This window comes from Entelurus aequoreus, linkage group LG11, assembly GCF_033978785.1.
Source record: "Entelurus aequoreus isolate RoL-2023_Sb linkage group LG11, RoL_Eaeq_v1.1, whole genome shotgun sequence".
NCBI classification, from domain to species: domain Eukaryota; kingdom Metazoa; phylum Chordata; class Actinopteri; order Syngnathiformes; family Syngnathidae; genus Entelurus; species Entelurus aequoreus.
The window spans coordinates 2,268,768-2,292,708 of record NC_084741.1 but is presented as its reverse complement, the minus strand read 5'-3'; positions in this window follow the sequence as shown (position 1 = coordinate 2,292,708).

The window sequence follows — 23,941 nt, the reverse complement described above, 5'->3', positions numbered from 1 at the left end:
ATTTATGGAACATCATTAGTAATTTTTCCTGATTAAGATTAATTTTAGAATTTTGATGACATGTTTTAAATAGGTTAAAATCCAATCTACACTTTGTTAGAAAATATAACAAATTGGACCAAGCTATATTTCTAACAAAGACAAATCATTATTGCTTCTAGATTTTCCAGAACAAAAATTTTAAAATAAATTCAAAAGACTTTGAAATAAGATTTAAATTTGATTCTACAGATTTTCTAGATTTGCCAGAATAACTTTTTTGAATTTTAATCATAATAAGTTTGAAGAAATATTTCACAAATATTCTTCGTCGAAAAAACAGAAGCTAAAATTAAAAATTAAATTACAATTTATTTATTATTCTTTACAATAAAAAAAATACATTTACTTGAACATTGATTTAAATTGTCAGGAAAGAAGAGGAAAGAAATTAAAAGGTAAATAGGTATATGTGTTTAAAAATCCTAAAATCATTTTTAAGGTTGTATTTTTTCTCTAAATTTGTCTTTCTGAAAGTTATAAGAAGCAAAGTAAAACAATTAATGAATTTATTTAAACAAGTGAAGACCAAGTCTTTAAAATATTTTCTTGGATTTTCAAATTCTATTTGAGTTTTGTCTCTCTTAGAATTGAAAATGTCAGGCAAAGCGAGACCAGATTGCTAGTAAATAAATAAAATTTAAAAAATAGAGGCAGCTCACTGGTAAGTGCTGCTATTTGAGCTATTTTTAGAACAGGCCAGCGGGCTACTCATCTGGTCCTTACGGGCTACCTGGTGCCCGCGGGCACCACGTTGGTGACCCCTGGTATAGAACAACGACGATAAAGTTTGCAACTTTTGGTCGCTGATAAAAAAAAAGCCTTGCCTATACCGGAAGTAGCGTGACGTCACAGGAGCTAGTATTCCTCACAATTCCCCGTTGTTTACAATGGAGCGAGAGAGATTCGGACCGAGAAAGCGACGATTACCCCATTAATTTGAGCGAGGATGACAGATTCGTGGATGAGGAACGTTAGAGTGAAGAACTAGAGAGGGAGTGCAGGGTGTATCTGTTCTCGCTCTGACCGCAACTTAGGTACAAGGTCTCATTGGATTCCACACACTGTTCCTTTTTCTATTGTGGATCACGGATTTGTATTTTGAACCACCTCGGATACTATATCCTCTTGAAAATGAGAGTCGAGAACGCGAAATGGACATTCACAGTGACTTTTATCTCCACGACAATACATCAGCGAAGCTCTTTAGCTACTGAGCTAACGTGATATCCTGCAGCCGGACAAGAAGCACTGAGAGCCAAGCACATATACTGTATATCCTTGAAGCTAACACTTTGACGTAAACTATGAACATAAAACAAACAACACTTACTGTGGCATGAAAAGAGCAGCATGAACAATGGCATGAGCAGAGCATGAAATGAACATCAGTAAGTGTTGTTTGTTTTATGTTCATAGTTTACGTTAAAGTGTTAGTTTTGTTCCCTGCGCCAAGCTTGTGCCTTCGCCGTATGCCTTATGAGCGCCTTTTGTTTGTACCCTTTATAGAGAGATTAAATAATGTTCCTACCTTCAAGCCTTGTCCGGTCTAGTCCGTTTGCATCCCGGGAGAACAAATCTCACAGCAAGCTGCGAAAAACTCCTCGTCCTGACAGAAAAAATACCACGGTGACTAAACAAACAAGGGAGCGTAAACAGGTACTAAAAGAGTCTTAAACAACCAGAAAATAACAAAAATCATGATCCAGACCACAGATCCTGACAATAATATCTACGGCTTTTCACAAAACAAAAGTGAATGCAAGGCAAAATTGGTCAACAGCCATACAGGTCACACTGAGGGTAGCCGTGCAAACAACTTTAACACTGTTACAAATATGCGCCACACTGTGAACCCACACCAAACAAGAATGACAAACACATTTCGGGAGAACATCCGCACCGTAACACAACATAAACACAACAGAAAAAATACCCAGAACCCCTTGCAGCACTAACTCTTCCGGGACGCTACGATATACACTCCCCGCTACCCCCTGACCACAAAAAACCCTGACCCCCCCAACCCCGCCCACCTCAACCTCCTCATGCTCTTTCAGGGAGAGCATGTCCCAAAGTCCAAGCTGCTGTTTTGAGGCATGTTAAAAAAAATAATGCACTTTGTGACTTCAATAATAAATATGGCAGTGCCATGTTGGCATTTTTTGCCATAACTTGAGTTGATTTATTTTGGAAAACCTTGTTACATTGTTTAATGCATCACAACAAAATGAGGCATACTAATGTGTTCATTCCACCACTGTATATATCGGTATCGGTTGATATCGGAATCGGTAATTAAGAGTTGGACAATATCGGAATATCGGATATCGGCAAAAAAGCCATTATCGGACATCTCTACCCAATATCAATATTTTAGTACTGGTACCGGTACCTAAATGTATTTCAATACTTTGATACTTTTCTACATAAAGGGGACCACAAAAAATGGCATTATTGGCTTTATTTGAACAAAAAATATCATGGTACATTAAACATATTTTTATTATTGCAATTTTGTCCTTAAATAAAATAGTGAACATACCAGATACCTTTTATTTTATTACACGTTGCGTAATGACGTCATTCCCACCCACTGACATCATTGAGAGAATTCCAAGGAATTGATACACTGGGAACCGATTCTGAAAAAGAACCGGTTTTTGATTCCCATCCCTACTCACCGCCTTCAAATATGGACTTTTCCCCAACATTCCCTCTCACGCGTCCTCTGCGCACAGCAAATCTATGCCCTGCACAAAATCAAATCCAATCCGGACTGTAAACAAAATAAACACATAACAATTTGTTCTGTATAGGATTTTGCGATGCAACTGTGAGTGACAGGTGACAACAAGTGGCCCGAACAGATGAAATAATGTTCGTCAACACTGTTCAATTATTTTAGTGTTTGTCGAGATCCTTTAGGATTATTTATTTATGTATTTATTCTATCGTCATTCATTAAGAATGTTAATTTATGGATAATAATCATGAACTGCTGTTACCAGTTTACAGAAATGCTAATAAAAAGATATATTTTACAGACAGAACGTTACAGGTATATACTTTATCCCATGCTTACATCTCATTGTGCAACATGTGAAGGTTTTAATGGGATTTAAATGTGATCTCTGAAAGGGAAACAACGTATTTACCCCACCCAGACATACAATACTCGTTAATAGCACATGAAAAACAAGAAGATTTTGTTATTTTTATTGAAAGTGGGCCAAAGCACTTATATTAGAAAATAATCTCATGCAAATGACTGCTGTCTAGAGATGTCCGATAATGGCTTTTTTGCCGATATCCGATATTCCGATATTGTCCAACTCTTAATTACCGATTCCGATATCAACCGATACCGATATATACAGTCGTGGAATGAACACATTATTCTGCCTAATTTTGTTGTGATGCCCCGCTGGATGCATTAAACCAGGGGTCACCAACCTTTTTGAAACCCAGAGCTACTTTTTGGGTACTGATTAATGCGAAGGGCTACCAGTTTGATACACACTTAAATAAATTACCAGAAATAGCCAATTTGCTCAATTTACCTTTAACTCTATGTTATTATTAATAATTAATGATATTTACACTTAATTGAACGGTTTAAAAGAGGAGAAAACACGAAAAAAATGACAATACAATTTTGAAACATAGTTTATCTTCAATTTCGACTCTCTAAAATCCAAAATTCAACCGAAAAAAAGAAGAGAAAAACAAGCTAATTCGAATATTTTTGAAAAATTTAAAAAAATAATTTATGGAACATCATTAGTAATTTTTCCTGGTTAAGATTAATTTTAGAATTTTGATGACATGTTTTAAATAGGTTAAAATCCAATCTGCACTTTGTTAGAATATATAACAAATTGGACCAAGCTATATTTCTAACAAAGACAAATCATTATTTCTTCTAGATTTTCCAGAACAAAAAATTTAAAAGAGATTCAAAAGACTTTGAAATAAGATTTAAATGTGATTCTACAGATGTTCTAGATTTGCCAGAATAATTTTTTTGAATTTTAATCATAATAAGTTTGAAGAAATATTTCACAAATATTCTTTGTCGAAAAAACAGAAGCTAAAATGAAGAATTAAATTTAAATGTATTTATTATTCTTTACAATAAAAAAAATAAATTTACTTGAACATTGATTTAAATTGTCAGGAAAGAAGAGGAAGGAAATTAAAAGGTAAATAGGTATATGTGTTTAAAAATCCTAAAATCATTTTTAAGGTTGGATTTTTTCTCTAAAAGTGTCTTTCTGAGAGTTATAAGAAGCAAAGTAAAAAAAATAATGAATTTATTTAAACAAGTGAAGACCAAGTCTTTAAAATATTTTCTTGGATTTTCAAATTCTATTTGAGTTTTGTCTCTCTTAGAATTAAAAATGTCGGGCAAAGCGAGACCAGCTTGCTAGTAAATAAATAACATTTTAAAAAATAGAGGCAGCTCACTGGTAAGTGCTGCTATTTGAGCTATTTTTAGAACAGGCCAGTTGGCTACTCATCTGGTCCTTACGGGCTACCTGGTGCCCGCGGGCACCGCGTTGGTGACCCCTGCATTAAACAATGTAACAAGGTTTTCCAAAATAAATCAACTCAAGTTATGGAAAAAAAATGCCAACATGGCACTGCCATATTTATTATTGAAGACACAAAGTGCGTTATTTTTTTTAACATGCCTCAAAACAGAAGCTTGGAATTTGGGACATGCTCTCCCTGAGAGAGCATGAGGAGGTTGAGGTGAGGGGTTAGGGAGTAGCGGGGGGGTGTATATTGTAGCGTCCCGGAAGAGTTAGTGCTGCAAGGGGTTCTGAGTATTCGTTCTGTTGTGTTTATGTTGTGTTACGGTGCGGATGTTCTCCCGAAATGTGTTTGTCATTCTTGTTTGGTGTGGGTTCACAGTGTGGCGCATATTTGTAACAGTGTTAAAGTTGTTTATACGCATACTTGCCACCCTTGAGAGCTCCAATATCGGGAGGTGGGGGTAGGGGGTGGGGGGGGGGCGTGGTTATTTACAGCTAGAATTCACCAACTCGAGTATTTCATATATATTTCATATATATTTCATATATATATATATATATATATATATATATATATATATATATATATATATATATATATATATATATATATATATATATATATGTATATATATGTATGAAATACTTGACTTTCAGTGAATTCTAGCTATATATATATATATATATATATATTTATTTTATTTACTTATAAATAAAAGAAATACTTTAATTTCAGTGTTCCGGTGGCTATCCATTAGATGGCAGTATTGTCCTGTTTAACTTCTCCGTTCATGATGAGTATATCATTTCGGCCACCGTGTTCAATGGAGAAGTCTGTTCTACAAAATGTACAGGCAACATACATACCCCTTCCCCTTCAAACTGTCCTGGATGAAATTCTTGTTTCCATTCGTTTTGGAACTTGCAAGCGTATTTCTTCATCTTGCTCGTCGACGGCGTCGCCATGTCTGTAATTTCCTCATTCTTCCGCTTCGTCTCCTTGTTGTGTGCGCAGTTGTGCACTCTACTCTGTAAAAGCCCTAGATGTTAGGACGTCATTGGGCAGGCAAGCTGTTTATATTGTGGGAAAGCGGACGTGAGAACAGGCTGTCCCCACTCAGACTCAGGTCCGCATTGAGCTGGAGGGGGCGTGGCCTCCAGCTCCGGCTGAATACCGGGAGTTTGTCGGGAGAAAATCTCTGCCGGGAGGTTGTCGGGAGAGGCGCTGAATACCGGGATCCTCCCGCTAAAAACGGGAGGGTTGGCAAGTATGTTTGTACGCCCACCCTCAGTGTGACCTGTATGGCTGTTGACCAAGTATGCCTTGCGTTCACTTGTGTGTGTGAAAAGCCGTAGATATTATGTGACTGGGCCGGCACGCAAAGGCAGTGCCTTTGGAAATCGGGAGAATGGTTGCCCCGGGAGATTTTCGGGAGGGGCACTGATATTCGGGAGTCTCCCGGGAAAATGGGGAGGGTTGGCAAGTATGACTGGGAGACGCAACTGCTCTGTACTTCTCCCTACGTCCGTGTACCACTCCGTACAGCGGCGTTTTAAAAAGTCATACATTTTACGTTTGAAACCAATACCGATAATTTCCGATATTACATTTTAAAGCATTTAACGATATTATCGGACATCTCTACTGCTGTCATTTGATTGTACTAAAAATACATTTAACTTGTTACGATGTTACGGTGTGCATGAACCGATTCTGAACAAGAACCGGTTTTCGATTCCCATCCCTACTCACCGCCTTCAAATATCGATTTTTCCCCGACTTTTTGCCGTGACGCTGTTCTGTGTAACACGGCATAGAGGATTTATTTGAATTGTTTTAAATTAAAATGTTTTTAACGACCGCCGTTTAAGCAGGGCAGGTCTCCCTCCTTGTCGTCCGATCTCCACACAACCAAAACACGACTTGACTGCGTTGGTATTTCCGCCGGACCTAAGAGGCGAGCGGCGTTATAAATGGCGCGGGGTAGATAATGTCAATACTCCGTGATTGGACTGAGCCTGGCCAGTCGCTAAAGGTCAGGGAGGAGCACGTTGCTGATTGTTTTCCAAAGGCAGCCCAATGAAGTTTGCCCGATAGAGGTCGTTTAGTTTAAAATCCGCTCTGAGGCCAAGTTATCTGTCTGTGTCACTGACGCTAGCTCGTCAAACAACAATGTTATTTGTGGGGGCGGGCTCTGAGGGCATGCTTTTTGGACACCGGACGAATGATCCTAATCAAGCTTTTAAGACGAGGGATTGATTTCATTAATGTTTAACTATCATTACAAATAAATGGGCTTTTGATTACGGCTCGGCGGCGTCAATAAAAGATGAGATCTTTTTTCGCACACTCTTCAGCTGATGGATGGATGCCATGAAGGTTAGGAGGCCAACACTCACGTCCTTCCGTGTCTGTGGACGTCGCTTCCTAGCGTTACCACTGACATACACTACCGTTCAAAAGTTTGGGGTCACCCAAACAATTTTGTGGAATAGCCTTCATTTCTAAGAACAAGAATAGACTGTCGAGTTTCAGATGAAAGTCCTCTTTTTCTGGCGTTTAATTGACCCCACAAATGTGATGCTCCAGAAACTCAATCTGCTCAAAGGAAGGTCCGTTTTGTAGCTTCTGTAACGAGCTAAACTGTTTTCAGATGTGTGAACATGATTGCACAAGGGTTTTCTAATCATCAATTAGCCTTCTGAGCCAATGAGCAAACACATTGTACCATTAGAACACTGGAGTGATAGTTGCTGGAAATGGGCCTCTATACACCTATGTAGATATTGCACCAAAAAGCAGACATTCGCAGCTAGAATAGTCAGTTACCACATTAGCAATGTATAGAGCAGGGGTGTCAAACTCATTTTAGATCGGGGGCCACATGGAGAAAAATCTACTCCCAAGTGGGCCGGACTAGTAAAATCACGGCACGATAACTTAAAAATAAAGACAACTTCAGATTGTTTTCTTTGTTTAAAAATAGAACAAGCACATTCTGAAATTGTACAAATTATAATGTTGTTGTTGTTGTTTTTTTTACAATTACCTGTTGCGGTTAATAGTATATATACTTTATTTGTCGTTATTTATATTTTCTGAATAAATGTACATCAATCAACTCATTGGTGTTAATTTTCAATCTATCAAGATTAAAAAACTATATCAAAATCAAATTACAGTACGTTATTTATGTAGCTGGATCATTTTCCTCGACTGATGTACTAAAACATCATGTGGTTTGTTTTGTACATATGTAGCATCATCTACAAAGATACAAAGAATTGCTATTGCGACATCCAGTGGACACATTTAGAACAGCAGTTTCTTTCATTGAAAAATTTCAGGTTAATTTTGATACTTAGCAAATTCATCCCCCAGGCCAGATAAAACCTGTTCGCGGGCCTGATCCGGCCCTCGGGCCGTACCTTTGACACCCCTGGTATAGAGTGTATTTCTTTAAAGTTAAGACTAGTTTAAAGTTATCTTCATTGAAAAGTACAGTGCTTTTCCTTCAAAAATAAGGACATTTCAATGTGACCCCAAACTTTTGAACGGTAGTGTATACTTCACAGGAGCCAGGCGTGAACAAAGTTTTAATGTACATATATTTATCAAAGTCTTTCTCCAGCAGAACGTGACTTTCCAGTCACGTCCGTATCCTCTCTCCCCTCCTGCTCCCGGCCGCCTACTGTTAAAGACAAGAGATGATTGGATTTACACGTGCCACCCGTGAAATCTGATCACCTGCCAGCTGTGTCTCGCCGTCAGCACTGCCACGCCCCCGTCTGATGGTGCGCTGTCCTCAGCACCATGGACAGAGGCGGTGACCTTTGCTCCTTCAGGCAGCGCTGGCAACATCTCCCTCCACAGTGTCTTTTGCACAGAGAGCCCGAAAAATCCTGGCATTTATTCGCCTGTGCCTTTTACACAGAACCCACCAAACGACAATAGCCACCTGCCTCTGTTACAGCACTCATACTGCCTCTCAAGTTGCCCTAGCCCTTTTTTGATGGTTAAATAAAAGTGTTTTAGCATGAAATGTCCGTTTTTTCGATAGTATGGACTAGGATTGTAAGGTATACCGGTACTAGTATAGTTCCCCGATACTAATTAATCATATTTGGTACTATACAACCTCTACAAAGTACTGGGGGGGGGGGGGGGTTGCAACATTGTTTGTCAACACTGTCTGCTCTCATTTTCTCGCACATTTGACCCTCTGATGCATACTTGCCAACCCTCCCGTTTTTAGCGGGAGAATCCCGGTATTCAGCGCCTCTCCCGACAACCTCCGGGCAGAGATTTTCTCCCGACAAACTCCCGGTATTCAGCCGGAGCTGGAGGCCACGCCCCCTCCAGCTCAATGCGGACATGAGACTAAGTGGGGACAGTTTGTTCTCACGTCCGCTTTCCCACAATATAAACAGCTTGCCTGCCCAATGACGTCATAACATCTAGGGCTTTTAGAGAGTAGAGTGCACAACTGCGCACACAACAAGGAGACGAAGCAGAAGAACGAGGAAATTACAGACATGGCGACGCCGTCGACGTGCAAGATGAAGAAATACGCTTGCAAGTTCCAAAACGAATGGAAACAAGAATTTCAGTTCATCCAGGACAGTTGGAAGGGGAAGGTGTATGTTGCCTGTAAATATGTAGAACAGACTTCTCCATTGAACACGGTGGCCGAAATGATATACTCATCATGAACGGAGAAGTTAAACAGGACAATACTGCCATCTACTGGATAGCCACCGGAACACTGAAATTCAAGTATTTATTTTATGTAAATAAAATACATATATATATATATATATATATATATATATATATATATATATATATATATATATATATATATATATATATATATGTATAGCTAGAATTCACTGAAAGTCAAGTAGTCAAGTTGCGAACTTTATCGTCGATGTTCTCTACTAAATCCTTTCAGCAAAAATATGGCAATATCGTGAAATGATCAAGTATGACACATAGAATGGATCTGCTATCCCCGTTTAAATAAATAAAAATTCATTTCAGTAGGCCTTTAAGTAAATGATAATATGAGTGATAGTATATAATAAATACATGATGAATGAGTTACCAATAAATAATACATGATTGCTACATTGAAGGTAAATAAAGACATTTGTAAATACTGGAATAAATAAAATGATCCATAAATAATTTCTGATATAAATGAAGAAATAACGTGTTGATGATGATCAATCAATGAAATTAGGGATGTCCGATAATGGCTTTTTGCCGATATCCGATATTCCGATATTGTCCAACTCTTTAATTACTGATACCGATATCAACCGATACCGATATCAACCGATATATACAGTCGTGGAATTACCACATTATTATGCCTAATTTGGACAACCAGGTATGGTGAAGATAAGGTACTTTTTTTAAAAATTAGTAAAATAAGATAAATGAATTAAAAACATTTTCTTGAATAAAAAAGAAAGTACAACAATATAAAAACAGTTACATAGAAACTAGTAATGAATGAAAATTAGTAAAATTAACTGTTAAAGGTTAGTACTATTAGTGGAGCAGCAGCACGCACAATCATGTGAGCTTACGGACTGTATCCCTTGCAGACTGTATTGATATATATTGATATATATTGATATATACGGACGGCGTGGCGAGGTTGGTAGAGTGGCCGTGCCAGCAATCGGAGGGTTGCTGGTAACTGGGGTTCAATCCCCACCTTCTACCATCCTAGTCACGTCCGTTGTGTCCTTGGGCAAGACACTTCACCCTTGCTCCTGATGGCTGCTGGTTAGCGCCTTGCATGGCAGCTCCCGCCATCAGTGTGTGAATGGGTGAATGTGGAAATAGTGTCAAAGCGCTTTGAGTACCTTGAAGGTAGAAAAGCGCTATACAAGTATAACACATTTATCATTTATTTATATATAATGTAGGAACCACAATATTAATAACAGACAGAAACAACCCTTTTGTGTGAATGAGTGTAAATGGCGGAGGGAGGTTTTTTTGGGTTGGTGCACTAATTGTAAGTGTACCGTATTTCCTTGAATGTCCGCAGGGGCGTTAATTAATTTAAAACCTCCTGTCACTCCTGCGTTTACCGGAAACCGGCGGGATGGCCGTGCATGCGGTAATTATTTTAAAACCTCTTCTCACTCCGGCGTTTACCAAAAGGAATCCATACAATTTAGGCGTGCGCTTTGAGTGTGATGTAAGCATACCATCATGAAAAGCACATTTAATTAAATAAAACGTTATTATGGTCTTACCTGTACTTATAAATGGAGTCCATTTGCAGCTCCTTCTGACCAAAAGCATCGATAACTTGTTTATAGAAGTCTTCATTATTTTCTTTCTTCAGTTTTAAAAGTCTCTGTTTCGATGGAGATATTCCTTTAGTTATTACCTCCTGCTTCCATTGAAAGTCCAGTTTAGAAAACTGTTTTATTTTAGATACTGGTATGCAATCCTCCATCTGAAAAAAAATCTCTTGCTGCGTGTGTTCACTTCTTCTGCAGTACCGGAAGTCGCAAGAAGGATCACTAGCGCGGCAGCGCCCTCTACCACCAGGAGGCGGGAGTCATTTAATGACTTATACAGTATTTCACACACGCAGCTACGGTATATTAATAAAACATAGCTGCTTACTGTTCTCTTTAGCATACTGTACCGGTATTCAATAGCTTGGACCTTAAATCCTACTGAAAAGCTCTTTATCTTTTTTCCTTTGTGCGATTGTAAACTACTGAAAGCAGCTTCCTCCATTTTGAAAATGAGGACAGGTAAATCGTCACTCGTGACGTAACGAATTTGACCCGGTGGAAGTTCTAGCCATATGCTAAATATTTTGCGAAACGAGTTTGACCCGGCGAAAATTATAGACATGCGATAATAAAATTAATATTTTGCGAAACGAATTTGATCCGGCGTTAATAATGAACCGGCGATAAGGCCAAGCATGCGTTAATTATTTTGAGAAACGACTTTGACCCGGCAGTAATTCTAGACGTGCGAATACCATATTCCCTGCGCCAATTCAAGGAAATACGGTATCTTGTGTTTTTTGTGTTGATTTAATTAAAAAAAACAAACAAAAAAAAAAAAAAACGATACCGATAATAAAAAAACGATACCGATAATTTCCGATATTACATTTTAACGCATATATCGGCCGATAATATCGGCAGGCCGATATCGGACATCTCTAAATGAAATATATATGTTGCTTATTATTGCTGAATTGAGCAAAATGTTTTGAAGTTAGTACACCATGAGGCCAGTCATTGTGTGTGTGTGTATGTGTGTGTGTGTGTGTGTGTGTGCGCCTTGCACTTGTGATGCCGCTCGCCTCGGCGCCTCTTCAAAGGCGTGGAGTGGCCGCCCTTTGTGGCCCTCGCGCTCCCTACCTCCTTTTCACGGGGAGGGCTCCTTTTTTGTCTTAGCGTTTCATATTTAATCGAGCTTGCTGGGAAACAGAGCGAGGATACCTGAGGGTGGACTGAAGCCGGCCCTCAAGGGTCTCTTGTGCCTCGCTCTCCGGGCCGCGGCCGCGTCGTCGCCACCGCCGCCGACGTCCTTTTCAGCGCAATTTATGAGCACATCAAAGGGAGCCACACAGCCCCCCACCCACCCTCCGCCCTCTTCTATTGGGATGATACAGTCGTTGAAAGACCCTCACCCACGCACACGTGCTTGCTTTCAAACAGGTGTTGACCGTAAGTGATACTGAGAGCGGGAGATATCTAAAACGCACATCTAGGGCGCGTTCGCACTTGTCGTGTTTGGTTCAGTTGGAAGGAACTCTGCTTCGTTTACTCCGCTGGTGCGCTTCCGGTCAAGGGTGAGCATGATCACCTCGACCCGGGTGTGCACGGAACAAATTGATGTTTTGTTGTCTGTTGGTGTTTTATGTTTTTTTGTGCTAATTCTTTCATAAATATATATAAATACACTATATTGCCAAAAGTATTTGGCTACCCATACATCACTTTCCCTCCCTGAACCACAACTCCCTGGTGCAGGAAGCACTCGTGCAGCTGCGTCACTTTCCCTCCCTGAACCACAACTGGGTCACTTTCCCTCCCTGAACCACAACTGGGTCAGCTGGGTCACTTTCCCTCCCTGAACCACAACTCCCCGGTGCAGGAAGCGCTCGTGCAGCTGGGTCACTTTCCCTCCCTGAACCACAACTCCCCGGTGCAGGAAGCGCTCGTGCAGCTGCGTCACTTTCCCTCCCTGAACCACAACTGGGTCAGTTTCCCTCCCAGAACCACAACTGGGTCAGCTGGGTCACTTTCCCTCCCTGAACCACAACTCCCCGGTGCAGGAAGCGCTCGTGCAGCTGCGTCCCTTTCCCTCCCTGAACCACAACTGGGTCAGCTGGGTCACTTTCCCTCCCTGAACCACAACTCCCCGGTGCAGGAAGCGCTCGTGCAGCTGCGTCACTTTCCCTCCCTGAACCACAACTGGGTCACTTTCCCTCCCTGAACCACAACTGGGTCAGCTGGGTCACTTTCCCTCCCTGAACCACAACTCCCCGGTGCAGGAAGCGCTCGTGCAGCTGGGTCACTTTCCCTCCCTGAACCACAACTCCCCGGTGCAGGAAGCGCTCGTGCAGCTGCGTCACTTTCCCTCCCTGAACCACAACTGGGTCACTTTCCCTCCCTGAACCACAACTAGGTCAGCTGGGTCACTTTCCCTCCCTGAACCACAACTCCCCGGTGCAGGAAGCGCTCGTGCAGCTGCGTCACTTTCCCTGCCTGAACCACAACTGCGTCACTTTCCCTCCCTGAACCACAACTGGGTCAGCTGGGTCACTTTCCCTCCCTGAACCACAACTCCCCGGTGCAGGAAGCGCTCGTGCAGCTGGGTCACTTTCCCTCCCTGAACCACAACTGCGTCACTTTCCCTCCCTGAACCACAACTGGGTCAGCTGGGTCACTTTCCCTCCCTGAACCACAACTCCCCGGTGCAGGAAGCGCTCGTGCAGCTGCGTCACTTTCCCTCCCTGAACCACAACTGGGTCACTTTCCCTCCCTGAACCACAACTGGGTCAGCTGGGTCACTTTCCCTCCCTGAACCACAACTCCCCGGTGCAGGAAGCGCTTGTGCAGCTGCGTCACTTTCCCTCCCTGAACCACAACTCCCCGGTGCAGGAAGCGCTCGTGCAGCTGCGTCACTTTCCCTCCCTGAACCACAACTCCCCGGTGCAGGAAGCGCTCGTGCAGCTGCGTCACTTTCCCTCCCTGAACCACAACTCCCCGGTGCAGGAAGCGCTCGTGCAGCTGCGTCACTTTCCCTCCCTGAACCACAACTCCCCGGTGCAGGAAGCGCTCGTGCAGCTGCGTCACTTTCCCTCCCTGAACCACAACTCCCCGGTGCAGGAAGCGCTCGTGCAGCTGGGTCACTTTCCCTCCCTGAACCACAACTCCCCGGTGCAGGAAGCACTCGTGCAGCTGCGTCAATTTCCTTCCCTGAACCACAACTCCCCGGTGCAGGAAGCACTCGTGCAGCTGCGTCACTTTCCCTCCCTGAACCACAACTCCCCGGTGCAGGAAGCGCTCATGCATCTGGGTCACTTTCCCTCCCTGAACCACAACTCCCCAGTGCAGGAAGCTCTCGTGCAGCTGCATCACTTTCCCTCCCTGAACCACAACTCCCCGGTGCAGGAAGCACTCGTGCAGCTGCGTCACTTTCCCTCCCTGAACCACAACTCCCCAGTGCAGGAAGCACTCGTGCGCCCCCACACCATGCTAGACCTTCACAGTGGCTTGTGTGACTAACATGAATGTGTGTGTTGACACGGACTACTCTAAAGTATACAGAAAGTATTTAGTGTCGAGCAGGGAACTCTCTCACTTCCGATAGTGATGTCGAGTGTTGGCCGATACGATATCAGCACGAATCCTACATGCGGAGGGACAATTTGGAGTCTCCAATCAAGCTAGCATGTTTAGCATTAGCATCAGAACCAGGTGTCCTAATCACTTGGCCCGGCCACAGGTGTATAAAATCGAGCACTTTGGCATGGAGACTGTTTCTAAAAACATTTGTGAAAGAAAGGGCCGCTTTCAGTGATTTCCAGCGTGGAGCTGTCATAGGTTGCCACCTGTGCAACAAATCCAGTCGTGGATTTGCCATCTGGCAAGCTGATGGACGAGTCTGGGTTCGGAGGTTGCCAGGAGAACGCTACATTTCGGACTGCATTGTGCCAAGTCTGAAATTTGGTGGAGAAGGAATTATGGTGTGGGGTTGTTTATCAGGAGTTGGGCTTGGCCCCCTTAGTTCCAGTGGAAGGAACTTGGAATGCTCCAGGATACCAAAACATTTTGGACACGGATGACAGGGTCTGGTGTGGGTGAACTTGACTGGCCTGCACAGAGTCCTGACCTGAACTCGTTTCCCAGCAGTTCCACTGTAGACACGGCACAGGAGCCAAGCGTGCAGTTTTTAACAAAGTTTTTAACATTAAAGTTAAGTTAAAGTAGCAATGATTGTCACACACACACTAGGTGTGGTGAAATGTGTCCTCTGCATTCGACCCATTCCCTTGTTCACCCCCTGGGAGGTGAGGGGAGCAGTGGGCAGCAGCGGTGCCACGCCCGGGAGTCATTTTTGGTGATTTAACCCCCAATTCCAACCCTTGATGCTGAGTGCCAAGCAGGGAGGTAATGGCTCCCGTTTTGATAGTCTTTGGTATGACTCGGCCGGGGTTTGAACTCACAACCTACCGAACTCAGGGCGGACGCTCTACTATGTAGGTTTTTTCAAAATCTTTCTCCCGCAGAACGTGACTTTTCCGTCTCGTCCGTATCCTCTCTCCCCTCCTGCTCCCGGCCGCTTACTGTTAAAGACAGTTAACAGATGATTAGATTAACACGTACCACCCGTGAAATCGAATCACCTGCCAGCTGTGTCTCGCCGTCAGCACTGCCACGCCCCCACCCCGTCTGATGGTGCTCTGTCCTCAGCACCATGGACAGAGGCGGTGACATTTGCTCCTGCAGGCAACATCTCGCTCCACAAACACCTTTAGGGATGAATTAGAACGGAGACGGAGAGCCAGGCCTTCTCCACCACCCATGCGCTTTTGGAAGAATGGTGGAAAATTTCCTATAAACACACTCGGCAACCTTGTGGACAGCCTTCCCAGAAGAGTTGAAGCTCGAATAGCTGCAAAAGGTGGACCAACATCATATTGAACCCTGTGGGTTAGGAATGGGATGGCACTTCAAGTTCATATGTGAGTCAAGGGTTTAGATTTTTATACACGATTAATACCACATTTTTTTTGTGATTAATCACTGTGGGGGTCTTTCACCTCCGGGTTCCTCGGACCACCAATGATGGACATGACAGACTCATTTGTAGTGATGAACAATGATTTATTTTTCGATAAATCTGCTTTTCTTGCTTCTCTGCTTTTCAGCACTCGCCTCTGGTGACAGTCGCGCTTCTTTTCAGCCTTCCGCGTCTCCGCTGTCGCTCGTGCTTGGGGCTCGGGTTCTCGGAAATTTGTCCCACGGACCGGGGGAGGGGTGGGAGGGGTAGTATTTTTTTTTTTTTTTTTTTTTTTTGTCATAAAGAAATACAATCATGTGTGCTTACGTACTGTATCCCTGCAGACTGTATTGATTTATATTGATATATAATGTTTATATTGTGTTTTTTATGTTGATTTAATTTTAAAAAAAAAAAAAAAACTTTTTTTTTTTTTTTTTTTTTTTTTTTTTTTAATTTCTTGTGCGGCCGCGGCCCGGTACCAATCGGTCCACGGACCACTGATCTACGCAACTGTCGCCGGCCCTGGCACCCCCCGCCTCGCTGCAGGGCTGCAGGCCACGCCTCCTCACAATCACATTGCTTAACTTTGACAGGCCTATAGTAGTGAACCACAAGTGTGAAGGTTGACTTAAGTGGGCGCCAGGATTGTTTCCTGTAAGCCAGGGGTGTCCAAAGTGCGGCCCCGGGGCCATTTGCGGCCCGCAGCTGGAATGAGGTGAAATCTAACCAGAAAAAGTTGCAATATTGACACAAAAGCTGCCATGCAGGCTGTTTTTTTCTTTCTTTTGTCTTTCTTCATTTTTCTTTTTTTGCCATTGCTAAAAAAAATTAAAAAAAATGACAAAAAAAATCCATGTTATAATGACTTATTTTCAGGGCTCCAATTACTTCAAATGTTTCACTCTAAAATGTTTTATGTGGTAAATGTTGCATATATTGTGTAGTAGCCATATAAAAACATCAAAGTTTTCTTTGACAAAAGCGCATAAGACAAACAAAATAATAGTTCCAGCATAAAATGGACAGATATATCTGAAGTTGATCCCGTAACTTAAGTGTTGAAAGTAAAAGAAAAACCTAATAAAAATGTATCACTTTATGAGTGGGGCACCTTTTGGATCCCAAATATATTTAGTGATTTTGTATTTACCTTTTCACTGTGATTACTCAAAAATATGAAATAATTAATATCAATTAGCCATCCATCCATTTTCTACTGCTTATTCCCTTCGGGGTCGCGGGGGGCACTGGAGCCTATCTCAGCTACAATCGGGCGGAAGGCGGCGTACACCCTGGACAAGTCGCCACCTCGTCGCAGGGCCATAAAATCAATTGTGTTGCATTATTGATCTTTTAGGGCTCTAATTACTAAATACTGCATATTTCAGTTTTACTATAAAAAAAATAAGTTGTTTTTAAAAGAAAAGCCATAAAACATTTTTTTTAATTTGTATTACTTTATATCAACTTGAAATTGATATAGAGATTTACTGTAAGCATTAAATAATTAAAAAATAATAATAATCTGACTTATGTTTAACATTTTAATGACTGAGACCAGTGGGGGGGAGGGGGGGGGGGGTATTTCATTTTTTTTATTTTTTTTTACATAAATAAATACAATCATGTGTGCTTACGGACTGTATCCCTGCAGGCTGTATTTATCTATATTGATATATAATGTATATATTGTGTTTTTTATGTTGATTTAATTAAAAAAAAAAAAATATATATATATATATATATATATATATATATTTTTTTTTTTTTTATTTCTTGTGCGACCGCGGCCCGGTACCAATCGGTCCACGGACCACTGATCTACGCAACTGTCGCCGGCCCTGGCACCCCCCGCCTCGCTGCAGGGCTGCAGGCCACGCCTCCTCACAATCACATTGCTTAACTTTGACAGGCCTATAGTAGTGAACCACAAGTGTGAAGGTTGACTTAAGTGGGCGCCAGGATTGTTTCCTGTAAGCCAGGGGTGTCCAAAGTGCGGCCCGGGGGCCATTTGCGGCCCGCAGCTGGAATGAGGTGAAATCTAACCAGAAAAAGTTGCAATATTGACACAAAAGCTGCCATGCAGGCTGTTTTTTTTAATTATTTTGTCTTTCTTCATTTTTCTTTTTTTGCCATTGCTAAAAAAAAAAAAAAAATGACAAAAAAAATCCATGTTATAATGACTTATTTTCAGGGCTCCAATTACTTCAAATGTTTCACTTTAAAATGTTGTATGTGGTAAATGTTGCATATATTGTGTAGTAGCCATATAAAAACATCAACGTTTTCTTTGACAAAAGCGCATAAAACAAACAAAATAATAGTTCCAGCATAAAATGGACAGATATATCTGATGTTGATCTCGTAACTTAAGTGTTGAAAGTAAAAGAAAAACCTAATAAAAATGTATCACTTTATGAGTGGGGCACCTTTTAGTGATTTTGTATTTACCTTTTCACTGTGATTACTCAAAAATATGAAATAATTAATATCAATTGCCCAGCCATCCATTTATTCCCTCGGGGGGCGCTGGAGCCTATCTCAGCTACAATCGGGCGGAAGGCGGGGTACACCCTGGACAAGTCGCCACCTCATCGCAGGGCCATAAAATCAATTGTGTTGCATTATTGATCTTTTAGGGCTCTAATTACTAAATACTGCATATTTCAGTTTTACTATAAAAAAAATAAGTTGTTTTTAAAAGAAAAGCCATAAAACTTTTTTTTTAAATTTGTATTACTTTATATCAACTTGAAATTGATATAGAGATTTACTGTAAGCATTAAATAATTAAAAAATAATAATAATCTGACTTATTTTTAACATTTTAATGACTGAGACCAGTGGGGGGGGTATTTCATTTTTTTTATTTTTTTTTACATAAATAAATACAATCATGTGTGCTTACAGACTGTATCCCTGCAGGCTGTATTGATCTATGTTGATATATAATGTATATATTGTGTTTTTTATGTTGATTTAATTAAAAAAAAAAAAAAAAATTATTTATTTTATTTTTTATTTTTTTTAATTTCTTGTGCGGCCGCGGCCCGGTACCAATCGGTCCACGGACCACTGATCTACGCAACTGTCGCCGGCCCTGGCACCCCCCGCCTCGCTGCAGGGCTGCAGGCCACGCCTCCTCACAATCACATTGCTTAACTTTGACAGGCCTATAGTAGTGAACCACAAGTGTGAAGGTTGACTTAAGTGGGCGCCAGGATTGTTTCCTGTAAGCCAGTGGTGTCCAAAGTGCGGCCCGGGGGCCATTTGCGGCCCGCAGCTGGAATGAGGTGAAATCTAACCAGAAAAAGTTGCAATATTGACACAAAAGCTGCCATGCAGGCTGTTTTTTTTCTTTCTTTTGTCTTTCTTCATTTTTCTTTTTTTGCCATTGCTAAAAAAAAAAAAAAAAAATGACAAAAAAAAATCCATGTTATAATGACTTATTTTCAGGGCTCCAAATACTTCAAATGTTTCACTTTAAAATGTTTTATGTGGTAAATTTTGCATATATTGTGTAGTAGCCATATAAAAACATCACATTTTTCCTTGACAAAAGCGCATAAAACAAACAAAATAATAGTTCCAGCATAAAATGGACAGATATATCTGAAGTTGATCTCGTAACTTAAGTGTTAAAAGTAAAAGAAAAACCTAATAAAAATGTATCACTTTATGAATGGGGCACCTTTTGGATCCCAAATATATTTAGTGATTTTGTATTTACCTTTTCACTGTGATTACTCAAAAATATGAAATAATTAAGATCAATTGCCCATCCATCCATTTTCTACTGCTTATTCCCTTCGGGGTCGCGGGGGGCGCTGGAGCCTATCTCAGCTAAAATCGGGCGGAAGGCGGGGTACACCCTGGACAAGTCGCCACCTCATCGCAGGGCCATAAAATTAATTGTGTTGCATTATTGATCTTTTAGGGCTCTAATTACTAAATACTGCATATTTCAGTTTTACTATAAAAAAAAAGAAGTTGTTTTTAAAAGAAAAGCCATACAACATTTTTTTTAAATTTGTATTACTTTATATCAACTTGAAATTGATATAGAGATTTACTGTAAGCGTTAAATAATTAAAAAATAATAATAATCTGACTTAGTTTTAACATTTTAATGACTGAGACCCTTTATGGCAGTGGTCCCCAACCTTTTTGTAGCTGCGTTTTTTTTTTGTTTTTTTTTTGTTTTTTTTTGTTTTTTTTACATAAATAAATACAATTATGTGTGCTTACAGACTGTATCCCCAATTCATAGTGGATTTAACATAATAGTATGAGAGTCCAGTCCATAGTGGATCTAACATAATAGTGAGAGTCCAGTCCATAGTGGATCTAGCATAATAGTGTGAGAGTCCAGTTTTTTTTTTTTTTTTTTTTTTTTTTTTTTTTTTACATAAATAAATACAATTATGTGTGCTTACAGACTGTATCCCCAATTCATAGTGGATTTAACATAATAGTATGAGAGTCCAGTCCATAGTGGATCCAACATAATAGTGAGAGTCCAGTCCATAGTGGATCTAGCATAATAGTGTGAGAGTCCAGTTTTTTTTTTATTTTTTTTTTTTTTTTTTACATAAATAAATACAATTATGTGTGCTTACAGACTGTATCCCCAATTCATAGTGGATTTAACATAATAGTATGAGAGTCCAGTCCATAGTGGATCTAACATAATAGTGAGAGTCCAGTCCATAGTGGATCTAGCATAATAGTGTGAGAGTCCAGTTTTTTTTTTTTTTTTTTTTTTTTTTTACATAAATAAATACAATTATGTGTGCTTACAGACTGTATCCCCAATTCATAGTGGATTTAACATAATAGTATGAGAGTCCAGTCCATAGTGGATCTAACATAATAGTGAGAGTCCAGTCCATAGTGGATCTAGCATAATAGTGTGAGAGTCCAGTTTTTTTTTTTTTTTTTTTTTTTTTTTTTTACATAAATAAATACAATTATGTGTGCTTACAGACTGTATCCCCAATTCATAGTGGATTTAACATAATAGTATGGGAGTCCAGTCCATAGTGGATCTAACATAATAGTGAGAGTCCAGTCCATAGTGGATCTAGCATAATAGTGTGAGAGTCCAGTTTTTTTTTTTTTTTTTTTTTTTTTTTTTTTTTTTACATAAATAAATACAATTATGTGTGCTTACAGACTGTATCCCCAATTCATAGTGGATTTAACATAATAGTATGAGAGTCCAGTCCATAGTGGATCTAACATAATAGTGAGAGTCCAGTCCATAGTGGATCTAGCATAATAGTGTGAGAGTCCAGTTTTTTTTTTTTTTTTTTTTTTTTTTTTTTTTTTTTACATAAATAAATACAATTATGTGTGCTTACAGACTGTATCCCCAATTCATAGTGGATTTAACATAATAGTATGAGAGTCCAGTCCATAGTGGATCTAACATAATAGTGAGAGTCCAGTCCATAGTGGATCTAGCATAATAGTGTGAGAGTCCAGTTTTTTTTTTTTTTTTTTTTTTTTTTTTTTTTTACATAAATAAATACAATTATGTGTGCTTACAGACTGTATCCCCAATTCATAGTGGATTTAACATAATAGTATGAGAGTCCAGTCCATAGTGGATCTAACATAATAGTGAGAGTCCAGTCCATAGTGGATTTAGCATAATAGTGTGAGAGTCCAGTTTTTTTTTTTTTTTTTTTTTTTTTTTCATAAATAAATACAATTATGTGTGCTTACAGACTGTATCCCCAATTCATAGTGGATTTAACATAATAGTATGAGAGTCCAGTCCATAGTGGATCTAACATAATAGTGAGAGTCCAGTCCATAGTGGATCTAGCATAATAGTGTGAGAGTCCAGTTTTTTTTTGTTTTTTTTTTACATAAATAAATACAATTATGTGTGCTTACAGACTGTATCCCCAATTCATAGTGGATTTAACATAATAGTATGGGAGTCCAGTCCATAGTGGATCTAACATAATAGTGAGAGTCCAGTCCATAGTGGATCTAGCATAATAGTGTGAGAGTCCAGTTTTTTTTTTTTTTTTTTTTTTTTTTTTTTACATAAATAAATACAATTATGTGTGCTTACAGACTGTATCCCCAATTCATAGTGGATTTAACATAATAGTATGGGAGTCCAGTCCATAGTGGATCTAACATAATAGTGAGAGTCCAGTCCATAGTGGATCTAGCATAATAGTGTGAGAGTCCAGTTTTTTTTTTTTTTTTGTTTTTTTTTTTTTTTTTTACATAAATAAATACAATTATGTGTGCTTACAGACTGTATCCCCAATTCATAGTGGATTTAACATAATAGTATGAGAGTCCAGTCCATAGTGGATCTAACATAATAGTGAGAGTCCAGTCCATAGTGGATCTAGCATAATAGTGTGAGAGTCCAGTTTTTTTTTGTTTTTTTTTTGTTTTGTTTTTTTACATAAATAAATACAATTATGTGTGCTTACAGACTGTATCCCTGCAGGCTGTATTGATCTATATTGATATATAATGTATATATTGTGTTTTTTATGTTGATTTCATAAAAAAAAAAAAAAAAATTTAATTGTTTTTTGTTTTTTTTTATTCTTGTGCGGCCCGGTACCAATCGGTCCGCGGACCGGTACCGATGGTTGGGGACCACTGCTTTATGGTACCCGGGACCCCTAAAGGTAAAATAAAATAAAAAATGCATATATTTTGTTATGGTTTGAAAATGAAAAATATCAAAATGGCCCCCACATGCTTTAATTTTTCCATGTGCGGCCCTCAGTGGGAAAAGTTTGGACACCCCTGCTGTAAGCACTTTCTCCCCTTCCTCTTTTTTTCTCCCCCCGATAAAAGAGCATCCGGACCCCCTCCAGCCGCCCCTTCATCCGGCCCTCGCGGACGGCCGAGCGGAGCCCGTCGGCGTACGTCAAACTACCCGACTGATTTTATAGCTCGCTCTCAGTCAACTGGCTTGTAAAAAGACGGAGAACACATGCTCCCTATTGATCAGCAGTCAATGATCAATTAACCAAGCCATTTGTCTAATTAGAGCAAAGGGGGTCCATCCAGACAGGCTTGTTTAGCCGTTTGATTGCGAAGCTCTGCCGAGGGAACACACCGGGCTGCATAATTGATCGGGAGCGGGTCTTTAAACACTTATCTCATTCCCGTCACATCGTCAGGTCATTCCGATTCATAGCGAGGAAATGTGTTGGGCAAATTAGCTGCTTTTTTTTTATTGCCATTCCACCGCCTTAAGATAATGTTGATGCGTTTAATCAGGGGCGGCATCTCTCTCGTTGCCGCCCCTGATTAAACGCGCAAGCTTTAGTGTCGATCAATCCATGTTTACTTATATAGCCCTAAATCACGAGTGTCTCAAAGGGCCGCACAAGCCACAACGACATCCTGGGCTCAGATCCCACATCAGGGCAAGGAAAAACTCAACCCAATGGGATAATGAGAAACCTTGGAGGGGACCGCAGATGTGGGGACCCCCCCGGGCGACCGGTGCAATGGATGTCGAGTGGATCTAGCATAATATTGTGAGAGTCCGGTCCATAGTGGATCTAACATAATAGTGAGAGTCCAGTCCTTAGTGGATCTAACATAATAGTGAGAGTCCAGTCCATAGTGGATCTAACATAATAGTGTGAGAGTCCAGTTCATAGTGGATCTAACATAATAGTGTGAGAGTCCAGTCCATAGTGGATCTAACATAATAGTGAAAGTCCAGTCCATAGCGGATCTAGCATAATATTGTGAGAGTCCAGTCCATAGTGGATCTAACATAATAGTGTGAGAGTCCAGTCCATAGTGGATCTAACATAATAGTGTGAGAGTCCAGTCCATAGTGGATCTAACATAATAGTGTGAGAGTCCGGTCCATAGTGGATCTAACATAATAGTGAGAGTCCAGTCCATAGTGGATCTAACTTAATAGTGTGAGAGTCCAGTCCATAGTGGATCTAACATAATAGTGTGAGAGTCCAGTCCATAGTGGATCTAGCATAATATTGTGAGAGTCCGGTCCATAGTGGATCTAACATAATAGTGAGAGTCCAGTACTTAGTGGATCTAA